A 17549-nucleotide genomic window follows, 5' to 3' on the forward strand; every position below is an offset into this window, starting at 1 on the left:
TTTAATGCATGCCAACCCATCATCCCACATTAAATGTTAGTCACCAAAATCAGCAGTGCTTCTGTACTCTTTTAACTTCCAAGTATGTAAGAGGCAAGATAGAGATGGGGCTTGGAAATGTTCCAAGGAGAAACCAAAGTAAAGGAAGATGTCAATGGGGTGTTAAGTGTTTCAGTATTTCAAATGCTTTCTATGATTAGCGGCAGATGGGTACAAATGTTTAACAAGTAAAATTTAGCCTCTAATCTTATAGATTTTAAGGCAGGCAAAAACTGTAGGTAGAAACAGTGTCTTCTCAGACTAGTTTTTAGATTTGTAACAGAAAGCCATGCTTACTCCTAGGCCACTCAGTTCCTGCTAAGCATCAAGCACCAACAAAACTCAAGGCACCTTCATATTTTCCCATTATTCACTGCTTCAATCAAAAAGTGGGTATCTCAATATCTCTGTGCAGAGCACTAACTGAGCCTGTTCCTTTACAGACCAAAGATTTCAAGATCTTTGACCTTAAGCTGAGAGCAGAGTCAGAGGAGCACTCAGCGCCTCAGCACTGGGAGGTTCCACTGTTCCACCCAGTACCCAGCCTAACGCTGGTCTATGCTGATATCACCTGTCATTCCTTACACAAGTAATTATTTTCTTACACAAAACACATTTTAAAGCACTGCTTCCAACTTCTATGTGTATTTATTATAGACCAAAGTCAATCCTCTCCTGTAAACACCCATGCTTACAGATAGTCCCACTGAGCCAAGCAGAGTTATTTCAGGACATAAGGACTAGCAGAGTTGGGAAAACTAGCAAACAGCTGCAACACAACCGGAAAAAACAAGGAATATATCACAACCTGAATATTCTTCCCAAATGTAGCACAGCACTGCTTACATCACCTCCAGCATTATTAATTCACTATGCCAGAAGGAGGGTCCTAAATAGAATTTTCTGTTGGTCTTCATTACCCACGTCTCTGCAAAATACTACTTTACCCCCACTGATAAACTGTTTTCCAAATCACTGCAGAACCAAGCAAGCCAGGCATGTTTAGATTCAGCGTATCAGACAAATTTATTCAACCATGAAATAACATGCTAGCAATAGTATTTATCCTTTAGAAGCACATAATTAAAATACTTTCTTTGGGCTTGGAAAGAGAGGATCAGAAGGACATCTCCAGGCAAAGAGGCTTTGAAACATTCCTTCAACATTGGACACTAGTCGTACATGCAATAAACCAGAGCCCAAGTAGAAGTCTTGCCTAAGACAACACCCTGCAATATCAATATTTGTATGGTGCTAATAATGAATATTATAGCTGTACCTAGAACCCCATCCAGAGCTACAGCACTATGCTACACAAACAAGTTTTAGAAGTCTTTAAGCCTGTTCATGCACAGAATTAGATCTTCACTACTTGAAATAAAATGCCTACCAGAAGTACTAGCAACCCTAATACCAATTGCCAGTTTCACACGTTTCAGAGGATTAGCCTACTTCCAGTAGATACTTGAAGGTATCTTTCAGATAAACAGTTGGATAGGCAAGCAAAACCAATGCCACAGGCAAAGCAAAAGATGGCTTCACAGGACAGATCATCTTCACGCAGATTTAACAGGGAAAGCAGTTATTTAATCATGATGACGATGTAACACAGAACAAAATCCAAAGAGAAAAAAAATAAAGAAGGTTCATGGTCATGACAGTTCTGGATTTTGGTCTTTACGGGACAGAAAAAATGAAGCCCTCTGGATAGTTTCTTAATTATTCCCTCTTAGACAGACTTATCTTCAGAGTCAACCATTCTCCCCAGCTATGCCCAAGGATGACAGAAAATATGCATAAAGGCAGCCAAGTTTCTTAGTTTGTGAGCCACATATATATAGCATTTCTGAGTTTGAACAGCACTGAATGAAATTCCAATTATTATTCTTAAGTCTTGCAACAGGCCTCCCTTTTGCACATAAACAGCTTGCTATTGTTGGAAAGTACGGAGGAATTTAAACTAGAAACTCATGAACTTCTAGAAATCAGCATTCAACAAAATCCAAACATAACAAAGTTAAGATGTTGAAAAAACCAACCAAGTTAGGTCAAATAACGGTATCTCAGAGATTATTTCCAAACAATGTTAAAGCTGAATTCCACAGAAGCATGCAATATCCACACTGCCTAGAAAGACAGGCTACGTAGTTTTAAGATCTTTCTGGTCCATTACAATACATTCATTCATTACACATCAGCTACTACGTGACTATTTAAAAACGCCATTTCAGAAGAAAAAACTCTGAATTCTGAGAAGTTTTTCAGGGTGCTGGAAACAAGTGGGCTGTAAAAACCAACATGCTCCTTGAAGTTCACTGCCATCTAAAACCAATTCCAGCTAACAACCTTTATTTCCTACACAGGATTTTAATTAGGGATTCTGATATTTCTCTAGCTACACTGATAATATATCTTTATATGTACATATGTAATGTAGTGGGAAACGCTGTCTTACTAGGATATCATAAACATGACTCCCTGTATGTTGTTTATGTCACTGTTAAATAAAATGTCTAGAAATAAACACATAAAAATTAGATGTTTCTTAAAATAAAATGCAATTTTAAACAAAAAAAGGTGCAGTAGTGACAAAAGTTTAGAGCTGAAACAGTACATTAGAACAGCAATTTAGGTATTTTTCACATTAGTCAAGTGTTTTTAAAAAAATAAAGGAAGAGCACATACAAAACATTTACCACCTTTTCAGAAATCTCAGAAGAGTAATTCTAGTATTCAATTTTAGATTGCGACTGAAGAGAGCTCAATTAACAGTTATTACTCCTAACTAAGGTTGTTTCTGACACATTCCATTAATGTTATTACAGAAAGTCAGTGGCATTAAAATCACAAGAGATTGACCCATTGCTTCCCGAAGACTCAAAGCTATCGTCTTCCCCAAAGCAGTTTTGCGAAAGCAAGATGACCCAATGCCCAATACATTATCTCTGAGAAAGTGCAGAATAAATACCCGCACCAAGCAGATACAACAAGTGTGGTCTACTACTTATTCAGCATCCTTTAGTCACTCACCTAGCCACTGGAGTAGTATTCTCACAGATTATACACCATAATTAAACTTATATCATCACATATATTAACTGCTCTTACAGCTTAGTCTGAAATAGTCCCCAAAACCATTCTGGCCACCAAACGACACAGCCTTTCTCAATCAAACAACACCAAACGCCTCTATAGTCCTTCTGAGTAATAGGATAACTTCTACACATTGACCTGCCTACAAATACACCTCATATGATTAAGCAAACATCTTAGTCCTGAATTTTCCCCTTCTTGAATTACTGCAAGGCAAATTCCTTGGTACAGTCAGCCCATGGAAGCAAAGTATGCACATGAGGTGCTAAAAAAAGCACATCATCACACTTCCTCTTCTCAGTATTATCTCCAGTTCTGAACTTATGCTTCTTACAGCCAATTTTTATATTCATAGCTCCAAACATTTTCAAGCATGTGCCATACACATGAGCATTTGTAACAGCTGTCATGTTTTGCAAGGTAATCAAAACAGCTAGCCCAGACAGAGGGAGGCTGAAGAGTTTAGAAGACAGTCTTCTGAACAGCTCTCATCTGCCACAGCTTTGATTCACAATTCAGGGGAAGGAAAGGGGAGAAAGATGAGAAGTAATGTCCTGGATGTCCAGCTGTTTTCATGTTTTAACTGCTTGCTATCCCTAACTATTCCTTTAGGACCCAGGAACTTCTAGCAAACCACCTCAAACAAATATTTTTTTTTCCCCTCTGAAGTAACAATCAAAGTAAAGTAGAACCACCACATTTTTTGAATGATCTCAGTAAACCTCAATGTAGGAACCAACAAAAATGTTCACATCAGCTTGTTCTGCATCACATACCAAAAGCACCCAGAGGGTCAGGTTTACAGGTATGAAGCATCATGCAACTCTGAACTGCACAAGATGATGATGGTACGTGATCCATCAGCTACTGCCAGAAGAAGGGGATTCACTCCTCTCCCAGGTAAACCTCACATCTGCACAAACCCACAGCTTACCCTTGCCACATGTACCCGTTGCATCATACTACAATTACTAAAGCCCCTCTGATCTCAATCAAAACATTAATAGATCACTATCTACTCTAATTTTTTGTCTCTCCGAGACATGTGAAAAGTGCTTTGGAGGAGGCAACTAAAAGTCTGAATGCATGTACGTGTGATTCTTTTCATAATTTTTATCAGCAATTAAAAGCATGTTAGACTGGGAATGTGTGATAGAAACTTGGTTATTAAAAAAAACCCCAAAGCCAAAGCAATCAACCTACTCCACTGAAACAGGATAATATGAAGGACTTGGCTCAGAAAACCCCATGAAACAAGCAAACACACAGAGTGAGTGGAAAAAGTATATATAGATTTTAAATCAGATACCAAGGTCAACGCATGCCAGACAGAACAGAATCAGACAAAACCGTGATGTTTGTCTTTAACTTACATGCATACCCTGAACCTATTCACAGAGGCTTTCCAGAGGTGTACACAGAAAATAATCACACACATGCATGTGCATCTTGCTGTTTCTATCAGATTTACATAATATGTAGGAATTCCAGGCATGAACTTTTGAAAGTGCTTGAAGCTATCAACAATAAGAAACAAAGACTTTGAAAATAGCTGGCCTCAGTCAAGCATATGGAAACATTTAATTAACTGACGCTGTAACTCTGAAAAGCATTTTGTAAAACTTTTTTTAAAATCCAAACTATAACCATGGACTTCAATATATAGTAACAAGTGAGTTATTAAACAAATTAACTTCCCCTTACTCTTCCTTTTTTTTTTTATCTCTTTCCTTTTCTTCCCAATTGTAATAGCCTGTATTTTAAAAAAAAACAAACAACAAAACATCTTCAAAGCTAATAGTAAAACACTTCTATAGCAAGGTGAAATACAATCCCTTAACGTCAATACACAATGAAGATTCTTTTCTAAAAGCATACATACACACTTGTGATAGGCAAAATTACACTGAGCACTGAGTAAATCTTATCCTGTGCTTGTTACTATGGTACCTAAGCCCCTTAGAAGTTTTGATGGGTTTTTTTTTTGTTTGTTTCGTTTGGGGGGTTTGTTTGTTTAGGTGCTGAACATAGCTTTTTTTTTTTTTGACATATCAGAAATAAGTTTGCTAACTTGGAGACAGAATTATTTTTCTAATCACAAACTACACAGCATGCAATGTTTACAACTCTGTACTTGAAGCAATCTAGGACAGAAAACTGAGCCCATGATCTACCAGTGCAGGGCCAGACACAGCTAATTGTTTCAAGAGTTTACACACAAGGTTCTTCAGAATACTTGCAATTTCCATACAGTGACACTAAGCTGTCAAAAATCCTGTCCATGTTGTAGTAAGCTTGCTCACCGGTTTTGTTTTTTGGTTTGTTTTTTTTTTTTTTTAAAGCACAGCAGTGATGTCTCATGGAAGGGTGGAGTTCATTATCACATAGAATGACAGATACTTTTTATTTCAAGGATAAAAACACAAACAAAAAAAGGCACTGGTCCTCTCCTGAAAAGTCAGTCAAAACATTTCAGAAAAACAAATGCCTTCACAGCATTAAATCAGGTCTGGTCACCGAACTCAGCTAACACGCTTCCTCCTCTGGCTGGGCCCGCAGCCCTCAGCCTGGCCAGGGGGCAGGTGCAGAAGAACAGGACCTTCCTGCCTTTGTTCCATTTCACTCGGAATTGGCACAGTTCTTTCAACCTGGCACTTTCCTTCCTGACTCATCCCAAACACACAAACAAGATTTTCCAGGACTAATTCAGGACAGTCAGCCCATATCATCTCCATTAACTGCTACAACAAAAACTGAACCCTCCCTGTAGCCCTGGTGAAAAATGAAACTGGCCAGCTAAAAGCTGCTGCAGTAAACCACAGGCGGAACTGCGTGGGGGCAAAAAATATATTTATTTTTTTCCTAAAATCCTCTTCCATTTACTCACTTCTGTCATTTGCTATAATACTAGAAGCTACAGTCAGCCCTACCAAGCAAAGGAGTAAAACATTTCCTTTCTTGTCAAAATAAAACAGTTCACATCCTTCACCCATGAAACCTACATGAACCTGTGTTTTTGAAGAACAGCACTTACAGGAGGGGGGGAAGGAAGGAGAAAAGCTATTCCTGCTCCAGCCTCCTGCATGCATTTGAACACTGCCCTTCACAAAGAGAGAGTTCTTTCAATATTTTTTGCCTTTCCTCAAGAGGTGATCAGTTTAACCTCACCAGTCTTTGACTATTTTTTGTTACATCTTCAAACCTGCCAGCACAGAGCTCCCAGTGCGTGTTCCCAACTGACCCAGGACATCCTGCCAGCACCCGGGAACACAGGCAGCTACAGAGCGCTGCTGCTGAATGCCACAGTACTCACAATTTTCTCAAAAACCCACAGTAAAACAACAACAACAAAAAAGAAATGCTAGTGTTGATCGTTAATTGAACCAACCAAACAAGAACAGGAACACACCCAGAAAGCGAAACTTCTGGCAAAGGAAGCTTGCAGGAGTTTTTATTGCACTTACAAATGATGCAGCCAGGTCATTTTTTCAACTGGCCTGATGAAAGGCAGGAGAAGAGAGACATGAAAAAATTTACAGTTCAGGATTACGTCAAGCTCAGAGAGCTTCTCAAACATTTGCAGGAATACAAGAAGTGGAGACTACTTTAATATCAAACTTCAAAACAGAGGGAAGAAAAGCTGTTTCTTCAGTCTGGAGACTACAATCAGGAAACCTGAGGCTTGCCTCCAGACGAGAACAGCAGCAAGAGGCAAGGTTTACTCACAAAAGAGTGACCTGATTATAGCACCAAGTGTCTCTGACACTCATGATCAAACAACCAGTCTTCTGGGCCAGCTGAGGTTCTTTCTACAGAAGGAAAGCGTACATGCAGCTAATTGGGACCAGGCTCTGAATTCTAACTCATTCTTTCTCTCAAAGTTTATGAAATGGGAATTTCTTCCTTGCCGACTGCATACCTAAAACAACTCTGGAAGAGTCCACACGTGGCATGATGGTCTTGGTGGTATCTAGTTCATTTTCACTTATGACCCCATCAACAATAAGGCCATATCTTTTGTCTTAACGGTACACAGTGCTTTGGTATACACCATGTATGCAATCATTGCACTAGGATTAAATCACAATGGAGCTATACTCCATCCATTAGAACACAGACCATGGGCCCAATGAAACAGAAACAAATGGCAAACTATTGATGTTAATGCCCGCATTGTACAGAACAACAAGGATTTATTTGTGAGAGCAACACTATCAAAGCCCAAGACATTTGTCTTCATACTGAACAAAGTGTCATTTAGAAATACATCCTGATGAAACCCCTGGAACTGTACCTGTATATATTGGAAAAACACGTGCTTGTATGAGAACCCCTTGTGATTTTATACTTGTAGATAACATTACTGTAGATACAAGTAATCACTCAAATATTTGTGTTTGTAGCTTTACTAAAATTATGGGGGGTAAATATTTGTGTTTGTAGCTTTACTAAAATTATGGGGGGTGACTTAATTATTCAGCCCCTGTTGCTTCTTATCAATTATTATAATCTAATTATACACTGAGTCAAGATTTATTGCCTACCCCCATCAGAATGAACCTTACATCGATGAAGAAACTACTGCAACAAGATGATCTGTGTAAACTGCTAGAACATGTCCAAAACAACGGACACAAAATTCTAATCAACATTCATCATGATACAGAAGAGATACACTATGTCTTGGAAAGAGTGAAGAAGGATGGAGAGCACACTGGTGGGAAACGCTTCTTGGATGGTCACTGACAGCAACAGGACTTTTTAATTTCACGTTTCACTCAGCCATGATTTTACTAACTCTGACTTTAGTATGTCTGTTACTTATAAATATATTATATATAAAGATCTGCTACATCATAAAACATATAATCCAACTTCAACCATCCAAACCATGCAAATTAGCACATTACAAAGAGCAGTGCTTGACTATCTACTTACTGTGGGTCTGTAAGTGTACAAACTACGAATATACTATTTATGGCACAGAGGCAAAAGGTGACCACACCACCACTCTGTGAGGGTAAGATGAGTTGACTATAGTCATGGGGTGGAGTGTGGTGGTGTGCTCCCCCCCTCTCTCCATCCTGACCTTTGTTTCTGTGACAATGCTCAAATGATAACCACCTGCGGCCATCAAAACGGATGTGTCTGGTTGGGATGGCTGTATCTGACTCAAAGTGGATTCAGGGGGACATAGATAACGATACGATAGCTAGCCAAGGGCTAATCTGAACAGTGTGCCCACTTAACAGTGCTGGTCAAGGTCTGACTCAAGCCATGTTTGAAAGAAACTAACTTCTGTAGTCAGTATGCAAAGATGACCATTACTCCATGAACAGTGGACAGCCCAGGGACCATTGAGCACTCCTGCATGGCAGCAGGCTGCAGGCCATGATCTCCCCTTGCGTAGGGACGCCTCCCAGGGTTACTCCTTGAGGCTGAGAGATTCCTTGCCGCAACAGATTCTCTGTAAGTGATTAACAGCATGCTAAACTTTGAAATCCTAGCTAAGTAACATAGAGGACTGATAAACTGTTGACCAAGTCTAAGACTAAGTCTGGACCTAGCCACACCTAAACTCCCCTCTGAGAAGGAGTTTAGAACACAAGGGCGTCCTTTCTGAACCTCAGGACTCAACAGGAGGACCTCCCTGACAGTTTTGTCTGACCCTGTCCTCTGTGCAGTAAATAATCAAGTATACCTTGCCAGCAAATCTTGTTAAACCACTGTTGCATTTACTATCAAACTTTGTTGAATCACTGTTTTATACCAATAAATATATTGCTACTTGTCTCTTCTGAGTGAAGTGCATCAGTCCATCCATGACAGCTGGCTGCTGAAGCCAACCCAACACTGCTCACATGCCTGCACCCACTTACAAGCACACTACCACTGGGGTGGCAGGACGGAAAGGCAAACCAGAGAAAACATAGCAACTCCTCTGCCGGGGTAACCTCCAGCTCCCTGAGCATGTGTACCCACAGACAGTTTCCCAAGCACCGGTGCAGGCCCAAGGAGGAAGGGGAACATCCAGTACTGGGAAGAGAGGGCCACATGTTAAGCTCTGCTGGAACCACACTGTCAGGACAGGAACGACATGGGAAAGAAAACTGATCACACCGCTTTTCTTGATAATTCAGAGGCAAATTGACACCAGTAGTGAAACTTTAGCTAGGAGATACTTATTCCCATTCTAAAACAAGGTAAAACCCCAGAAAGACGACAGAAAAAAAAACCCAACAAAAACCACCAACCCTCAAACCAAACAAAAGAAATACCACAAACAAGTTAGCAGACTTGCTTGTTTGTGTTGTTTACCTGCACTGGGTGTGTGAGACAGAAGAGCAGACAATGTGAGCTTAAGAAGCTACCTTTTAGAAGTGACATGCATGGGCAAAGCACCTGTAACATTTCCACTACATAAAAGAGAAAATGAAGTTACGACTTAGCAAAGTGGACAGCATTTCCAAAGTCTTTACAGCCCCATTACTGGATTCATCCAATGATACATCCATCGAGACAGATCACCATCTTATTTTGCAGACTATTTTACCTCAAGGTCTTACTAACTATCTGGAGTAAAGCCTGCTTCTAAAAAGTGATAAGATGATCAATTAACATATCCAACCTGATAGCAATATAACCTAATTGATGCACACATGTCCTAGAAAGGAAACTGTGGGGCAGTACAGGACTCTGAGGAACATGTCAAGCTATGCTTCAAACAAAGTTACCCAATATTCAGGAGGATTTTCCAGTATTCTTTTGACATAGGGATCTCGGAAGTCTAAACTAAAGGGTACGGAGACTCATCTTAATTAATATTTCCCTTCATACAATACAGTACATACAACACAAATGTATTTAAAGTAGTTGGGCAACCAGTTAATTTGAGAATTAGAAGAGGAAAAAAAATGCATGGACCTACAGTAAATTACCAGGGCCTCTCTCATCCCTTCCACAGGAGATACGGCCTTCAAGGGAGGGGCAGGGAATTCTTCCTCACCTGGAAAGCACTTTCAGGGATGGCCTCTTGCACTAGAGCATACTAGCTTAGTTTCTTCACCTTCAAGGCTTGATAATATTTTCTATTCCATCTCTCTGCAGCAAGGCCTCCTCATGTCATTAACAAGTCTTACCTCAGAAGGCTGAAGTGCAGAGTGCCTACTGGACCCCATCTGCCAAGGAGATGCAATTTAATATTTAAGCCAGGATACAATCAGACTCAGCATTCTGCAGACATTAGGTTTTTTTTCATAAGCATAGATACAAAGGTTGCCTCTGAGTAGTAACACATATTTTGGCACACAAAACCAGCCACCTTCGTAAGAGGAAGAAACACCTTAAGATGGTGTAGGACACTTCTACCGATGAGCCTGCACTCAAGCAGCATTCAGTTACAATGGTTTTGTCTACCAAGAACAGTCTAGCAGAGTCTGATCTGACAGCAGGAGCCACAGGTGAAGTAAGTTATAAGGACCTCACTAAACTTGGTCTTCTGAAAGCATAACCCATGTTTTACACACAGAGCAAGATTACGATGATGTATCCAAGCAAGCTGATGTAATGGGACATGGTGAACCCAAAGGAAAAAAACCAAAGCAAGATGAAGACAGTCTTCTGCTGAGTGCTCTCTGCCCCGTTTTTGATATAAGTGTTAATTAACAGAACAAATAAAATGTCCTTAGTTGGGCTGTAGTAACTATTTACCTTTATGTGGATAATGCTACACCACATTTCAACTTAGCAAACACATTCCCAGCCTTGCACAGATTTATGCTTAACTTTAAGCTGTCCAAACACTGTATGCCCCTTGGACCTGCTCATATCTTATGATCAAAGAGTGTGCTCTACAGAGAGCTCAGACTACAGTCTCCTCAGAGCCCTATTCAACCACCTATTTTAACCTTTGAGCTTCAATTATTTATGATCACAGACTACCATGATTTAGCACTTCAGAAATATATGCAACTGGGAAGCTAAATTGAAAAAAAGGAAAAGAAAAAGCAAACAGCAGCAACATGCCTCAAAGATCTTGTGAAGTATGTAACATAGCTAGAAAAAAAGAATATATTTCTTTGTATGTTTTACACCGGCAAACACGGTAATACAGTAGATAATTAACACTGACAATCACACATATACTGCAGATATCTGTCAATGTACTGAATTCAAACCATAAACAGAAATCATGTGTGAGTATAGCTGAGATGTAAATGCCAAGCACAAAAAAAAGAATGAACAAATGAAATACTCTACGTTATGTAAATCAGCAAAGGAATTGAAAGAAAAAACATCACAGGATACAAAGAAAATCCTAAAAACAATAGATGCTGGATTTCCCCAGCCCATTAAAATAAAAAGGTCAGAAAATATGGAAGAAATAATGTACATGTATATAGATAAAGCTTAAGAATACAAGCAAAAGAATTCATGATTAAAGGGTTGAACAAAAACTAACATGTATTCAAAATATATAGTCATTAAAACAAGCAGCCAATCCAACAGAAAGTAAAAAAAATAATAAAACCAAAAAGTATGACTTTCTCTCTTGAGTCCTTGACAATCAGTGGGTGAGGAATCCCAGATGCCCAGCTATGGTCCTTAGACAGTACCCCAGCCTGCAAGCTGTCAAAGTCAGGCATTTCCAGACTTCTTTACCTACACTGTGAGGTACAGCAAAGAGAATCACAGAACGGTTTGGGTTGGAAGGGCCCTTAAAGACCACCTAGTCCCAACCCCCTTGCCGTGGCCAGGGACACCTTCCACTAGACCAGGTTGTTGCAAGACTCATTCAAACTGGCCTTGACCCCTGCAGGGATGGGGCACCCACAGCTTCTCTGGGTACCTGTTCCAGTGCCTCACCACCCTCACAGTAAAGAATTTCTTCCTCAAATCTAATCTAAGTCTACCCTCTTTCAGTTTAAATTCCATTTAAATTAATTTGATTTAAATAACCAGTAGCAGCAATGGTGGCCTCCAGCCCACCATTAGCAGTGGTAATTTGGTTCTGGCCTGAGCCGGACATCAAAACAGTTTGGGTAACACTAAAGCAACAAGTCTTACAGTCTGCAAATCTCAAATTGAGGTGACTTACCTAATCCAATGCTCTCTCATATTAAAATAGGAATTAATTTGATTCAGCCTTAAAGAAAAGGCAGGAAAGCAGAGAAGTCACAGGAACCCAAGGACAATGTCAGCAGGTGACAGGGACTATCAATCTCTGTACCAGCAACTGAGAATCCATCCTCAAAACCTTAAAAGAAAGTCACCCTTATGCAGACTTCAAATGGACATCACTGAATTATTCCAAGTCTTAGGATGGGTCAGACAGCAGTGTTATGTTCTTTCTTCCACCATCAGCCTGCCAAGGGCCCCTCTCAGTCCTCAGATTGCTCTCTGCCTCGTAAGAGATGAGGAAATCCACAGCACTGTAAGAGAGACGATCACATATCCCCTTGTGCCATGTTATGATCCCTGAATTATCACAGGCTCACTGGAAGCTCCGTCTGTAATATTTTTCCTTAATTTACCAAACTAACTAGAACCCTTCTGATCCCAGGGGATGAGAGCTATCGCATTAAATATCCTTCTCATTTCACCAAGCAGCTAACAAAGAATAAATTAATTTTCTACTGTTTTCCTACCACCCAACAGCCGACATGAAGTCAGGCACAGCTTTCTCCTCTTTCTCAAGAATTATCTGGAGGTAAACTTAACTCCAACAGTCTCCCAGTTTGCTTTCTTTTTTTCCTGTTTGTCACCCACTGAGCCAGTCTTAGAAATCTTTTCAATTAAGACAATATTAGGAAAATGGCTCATGCACCATTAATATTTCACTTTATCATAGTAACTTTAGTGTAACAGTCAACCGCTACATTTAATTCAGCTTCAAATTAACAATTGTTATGTGAAGGGAATGAAAACAACAGAGATGGATACAGGAATCCAGTTTCTCTCTTCTATGCTACTCCAGAATGCCTGACACCACTCACTTTGAAAATAATTCTATCAAAACAATATATGACATGCCACTAAGAAAGACGTTTAATGAGTAATGGTGAAGAGCCTTGTACACAGTACTGAAATATAAAGTTTTACAAAAGGTCACACACACTCACAAATAGCAGCAGCAATAATAATATTAATAATCATCATCAATATTTTATCTTGTAGTATTTATAAGCCCCCCAATTTTATTTTTATATAAGTGCTATACTTCTGCAATCACTGGATAAGCAAGAATAATTTTCTTAAGACCTTTAAATGCAGTTTTTATTTTATCAGCCTACTTTGCACAGGTTGAAGGATTAGATTTCCCTTAGCCTGTCTACAAACACTGCTGTAGGCATACATTCTCTAATAATTATGTCTTCCACTGACTAATTCCAGTATCTATATTAGATCGACCCTCATTGCTCATACCAACTTTCTGTAGGTAAGATTTCTCTGCACTATGCAGTAGATGGAGCAAGAGTTTCATTGTGAAGTGCTTTCATAAATGTTCTTTGTTCCTATGCATCTTACGTCCATCACTGGAAGAACTCTAAAATCAGCCAGCCTTGTTCATTTAATATCAAATTAAGAAAAGAAAATTTGAAAAACTATTATTCATAGGTACACCTGGCAAAGACTACTCAGAGACAGTATTATTAATATTTTCTAGTTATATCTCCTTGTGTTGAATGACTACAATTGTTACTCCTTCTGAAGTCTGATCTTACGGAGAAAATGCTATTTTAGTCCTTCACCAAGTAATGACATTTTCCTGATTTTTTTTAAGGACCAGTAGACAGTCCTTATTGTAATAATTGCAAGGGGAAGAAAATCTGATTACTGTTGGGGAAAAAGAAGAATTACTAAATAAAACCCCAAATGCTTAAAGGAATTCTATTACCTTCAATCGATGATATTATCTGGAATAGAGATACGAGTAAATACATTACACACGTAATCCATTTGTGGAGAACAACCATATCCTTTGCAAGAGCTCAAGGTAGCATTTAACAGGATAAGGTAATTTCTATGGCAAAAATCGGACTCTTCTTAACACACATGATTCTCTAAATTTTTGAGCTATGCCTCTGCTTTTTTAAAGTAATGACAGAAACATCTAAGAATTAGAAAGATACTTCTATACAACTGAAGCCAAGCACGCACTCTCAGGAGGAATTTCAGATATTTACTGTTTAAGCGCAAGTAATTTACGCTGTTGCTACACGTACTGCAGTACACCCTACACCTCACTTCCCTAACTCTGCAATTCTTGCACGTTAAATTCCTTGTGGATCTACTGAGTTTATTAAGACAATCTCTCTCTACAAAGAGCGTTATAAAATTGTATGTCCTTTCTAAATAAACATTATAAAGCTCTGGTTACTCTCTGCTGTTATCTGAGAGAAGAAAGCACAGTAACTTTACTGGGGGAGGGAAGGAAAGGTAGAGTGAGGAAAACATAATCTAACATGACTATTTAAAGTTGTAACAATCCTTTTTGCTAATAATTTCAAGAAGAGCCTCCAAAACAGAAACAGCTCCGCTCAACCCACCCACAGCAAAGCATTTCTTCACTTTCTTTAGCTTTACAGTTCAGATTATTCCCATACTAAAATGTTCATTGGGATTCATACACAAGGGTATTATTTGAAGGATAAACAGAAGCTACAACTACATAGCTTTAGTAAAGCTTTGTATTGGTTTTGCTTATGTCATTAAATGAGCAAAACTGGAAAAGGTCCCAGAAAGAGTGAGAAGCATAAGGAAGCTGGCAACAAGTATGCAAGCACAAGCACAAAAGCATGTTAGTAAGCAAAATGTGGGGGAAAATAAGGGGGAGAGGGGCAAGAATGTGATAGGCCAGGAAATTACAGACATTAAATGGCCAGCAACTTCACAATGGGTAAATGGAATCTCAGAAAGATGAATATTGTTACGTATATAAGGATAAAGCTGGTGTGGAGGCAGGTTATAGACTATCACCAGGTTTAAAATGAAATTGGTCAAATATTTGAAGGACTAAGTAAGAAAAATGGTCTATGTGATAACCTTTAACATTAAGATTACAAATCAATGGCCTTTTTCCCCTCTGAAAAAGGGGGGTGCCTGGAGACAAGTGAAAGATATTTTACTTTATTTTTCTTTAACTTTCTTCCCAAGTATTGGGTTAAGATGGCAAAGATAAGAACTAACAGTAGGGAAAGGCGGAAGCTGGGAGGAAAGCTTCCAAGAGAGCTGAAAATAGCTCTCTATCACAGTGACTAAGGCTGTGCCTCCACTTACAAGAAGGTGCATGTTTTACTGCATCATGAGTAAGGCGTGGGTCCTCCTACAGAAGCACAGTGGAGCAGAGGCACTACAGGTTTTACCATGAGGTTAGCCTTGGGCAGGAGACTTTACAGCAAGCCCTGCTAAAGCCTAATCTATCAAAATCTAATCTATTTCCTCCAACCACATCTGCCTAATGAAAGGTACCACTTCCCTCTAACAACCTTGCCTAATTTTGTCTCTGCTTGAGATTTTAAAAGTTATCATGCACTACTATTACTTTATAATACAAAAACAATTAGACTTTGTCACCAGTAATATTATCATTACCTGTTCTTGCAAAAGATTGCCATGGGCTATCCAGTAACTCTGTATGTTCAGTTTTGTGAACATCAATGTACTACACAAGTGCTTTCATCAGAGGTGAAATAAAGTTCTGTCCTATTATTCAACCTATTCATATCACAACTATGTAGCAACACAACTGGACAAAGCTCCTTATGTTGAATCAATTAAAATATACAATAAGTTTGGATATCATCCTCTGCTTTTCTATGTTTTTCTACTTTTGTGAATTCTACAGGCCACATGTTTAAATGTAAAACAGGATTATTACTGTACTTACTGCCAACACACCATTAGGGTCATGGTGAACAAGGCAGACACTTGACGTGAAATCATGAACATGTTTCATTCTCTCCTCAGGTTAATTTAACTATGTTTATCAACCTTTATCTGAGAAATCATTTGAACTATGAACACATATCAAGGTATTATACCTACTGGGCATTCAAAATGACTGAACAATTTAAAGAATGTTTTACTGCTCCTTTTTTTGCAAGTGCTTCTTTAGATTTGGTATACAGATTAGAAATTTAAACAATGAAAATGGCTAAAGCCTGTACAGCTAAAAACTGTAACCAAGAGTCCTCTTTCTGACATATTGCCACCAGTCTTTTGAAGAATGCAAGTGCAAAGAAAAAGAACGCATTTTTTTCCCTTTCAAACCATGTTTTATTACTGTACTATGATTACAGGTTTCTATAACACGTCTTGCATTTTTCTAAAACATTGCAAACTTGAAATAGTTTGCACACAAAAGGACCAAGAGTCATTGGTATTGAGCACTTAAATCTTGAACAGCTCAGCAGGAGTCTTTACAAAAGTCATCTTGATAGTAAGCCACGTTAATGCTAACCAAACAAGTGTAGTAAGGTGTCTCATAAGCATAGGAACAGCAAGATAAGGAAAATTCCTTTTTCCTGGGATCCGTATACAACAAACTGCAGAATACCAGAACTTGAAAACACACAGACAATGCATTCATTCATTCCAACAGAAGAGTGCCTGCTTTCCACAATGATTCAAGTGATGTAAAGTGACTGTCAATCAGCTGTCCTGTTAAGATGGAGAATTTCAGAATAATGTAATGATCTTCTATTCTACAGAGATGCACAGAAAACCTGTGCTTTTGGGTTTTACATAAATACACACTATTGATCAATCATTACAGCCTAAGCCATGGCACTGCTCCATGAGCACGTCCAGTTCATTGCTTTAAAGGTTAATTGTAGCCCAGCTGAATTTAACTGTGCAGACACAGTTACTGTGACTACGAACATCTGTCTTTCAGCATAAGTTGGTGTTTTCTTTGAAAGCATACATAAAGAAATCCCTGGAAAAATGCTCATCTGAAAAAAACCCAAAACCAACCAAAAAATCCCCAAAAACAAACAACCAAACTTTTCCAATTGCCATCAGTTCAAAAAGCAGCAGGATTATGTTAAGCACAGAGAGTGCCTTTCAGTGCTTCTGCCTTAAACTATTTTACATCGATAGCTATAGTGTGTTTGGTCAGTACTTAGAGAGAAGAGGGGGGAAAAAAAAAGCTGAAACAAGCACAGGGAAACTTGCCTTAACAAGGACCATCTTATCCCCTTGGAATTTTTAACCTTAGATTTCCTAGGATGCTCACCAAGACTAAACTGTATCACCACATACAGCTATGAAGTCTTAAATGGACCTCGAGATCTCACCAATCCTTTGATTCTACTATTTTACTAAATTATTCACAGAAAAACAAAAAAGGAGAAATTTTCTTTCTTAAATGAGATACAATTGGCCCATTTAAAGTTTAATTTAGCACTGAGCAG

At 38.9% G+C, this 17549-nt stretch overlaps 1 protein-coding gene across 6 annotated transcripts in view; it reads right to left on the reverse strand.

Moving 5' to 3' along the window:
* The window catches only part of MARK1 (microtubule affinity regulating kinase 1), a 62354-nt gene that overhangs the window by 37909 nt on the left and 6896 nt on the right, over positions 1 to 17549 (reverse strand). The gene's annotated exons all lie outside the window — the stretch shown is intronic.

This window comes from Falco biarmicus, chromosome 12 (genome assembly GCF_023638135.1).
Source record: "Falco biarmicus isolate bFalBia1 chromosome 12, bFalBia1.pri, whole genome shotgun sequence".
Taxonomy (NCBI): domain Eukaryota; kingdom Metazoa; phylum Chordata; class Aves; order Falconiformes; family Falconidae; genus Falco; species Falco biarmicus.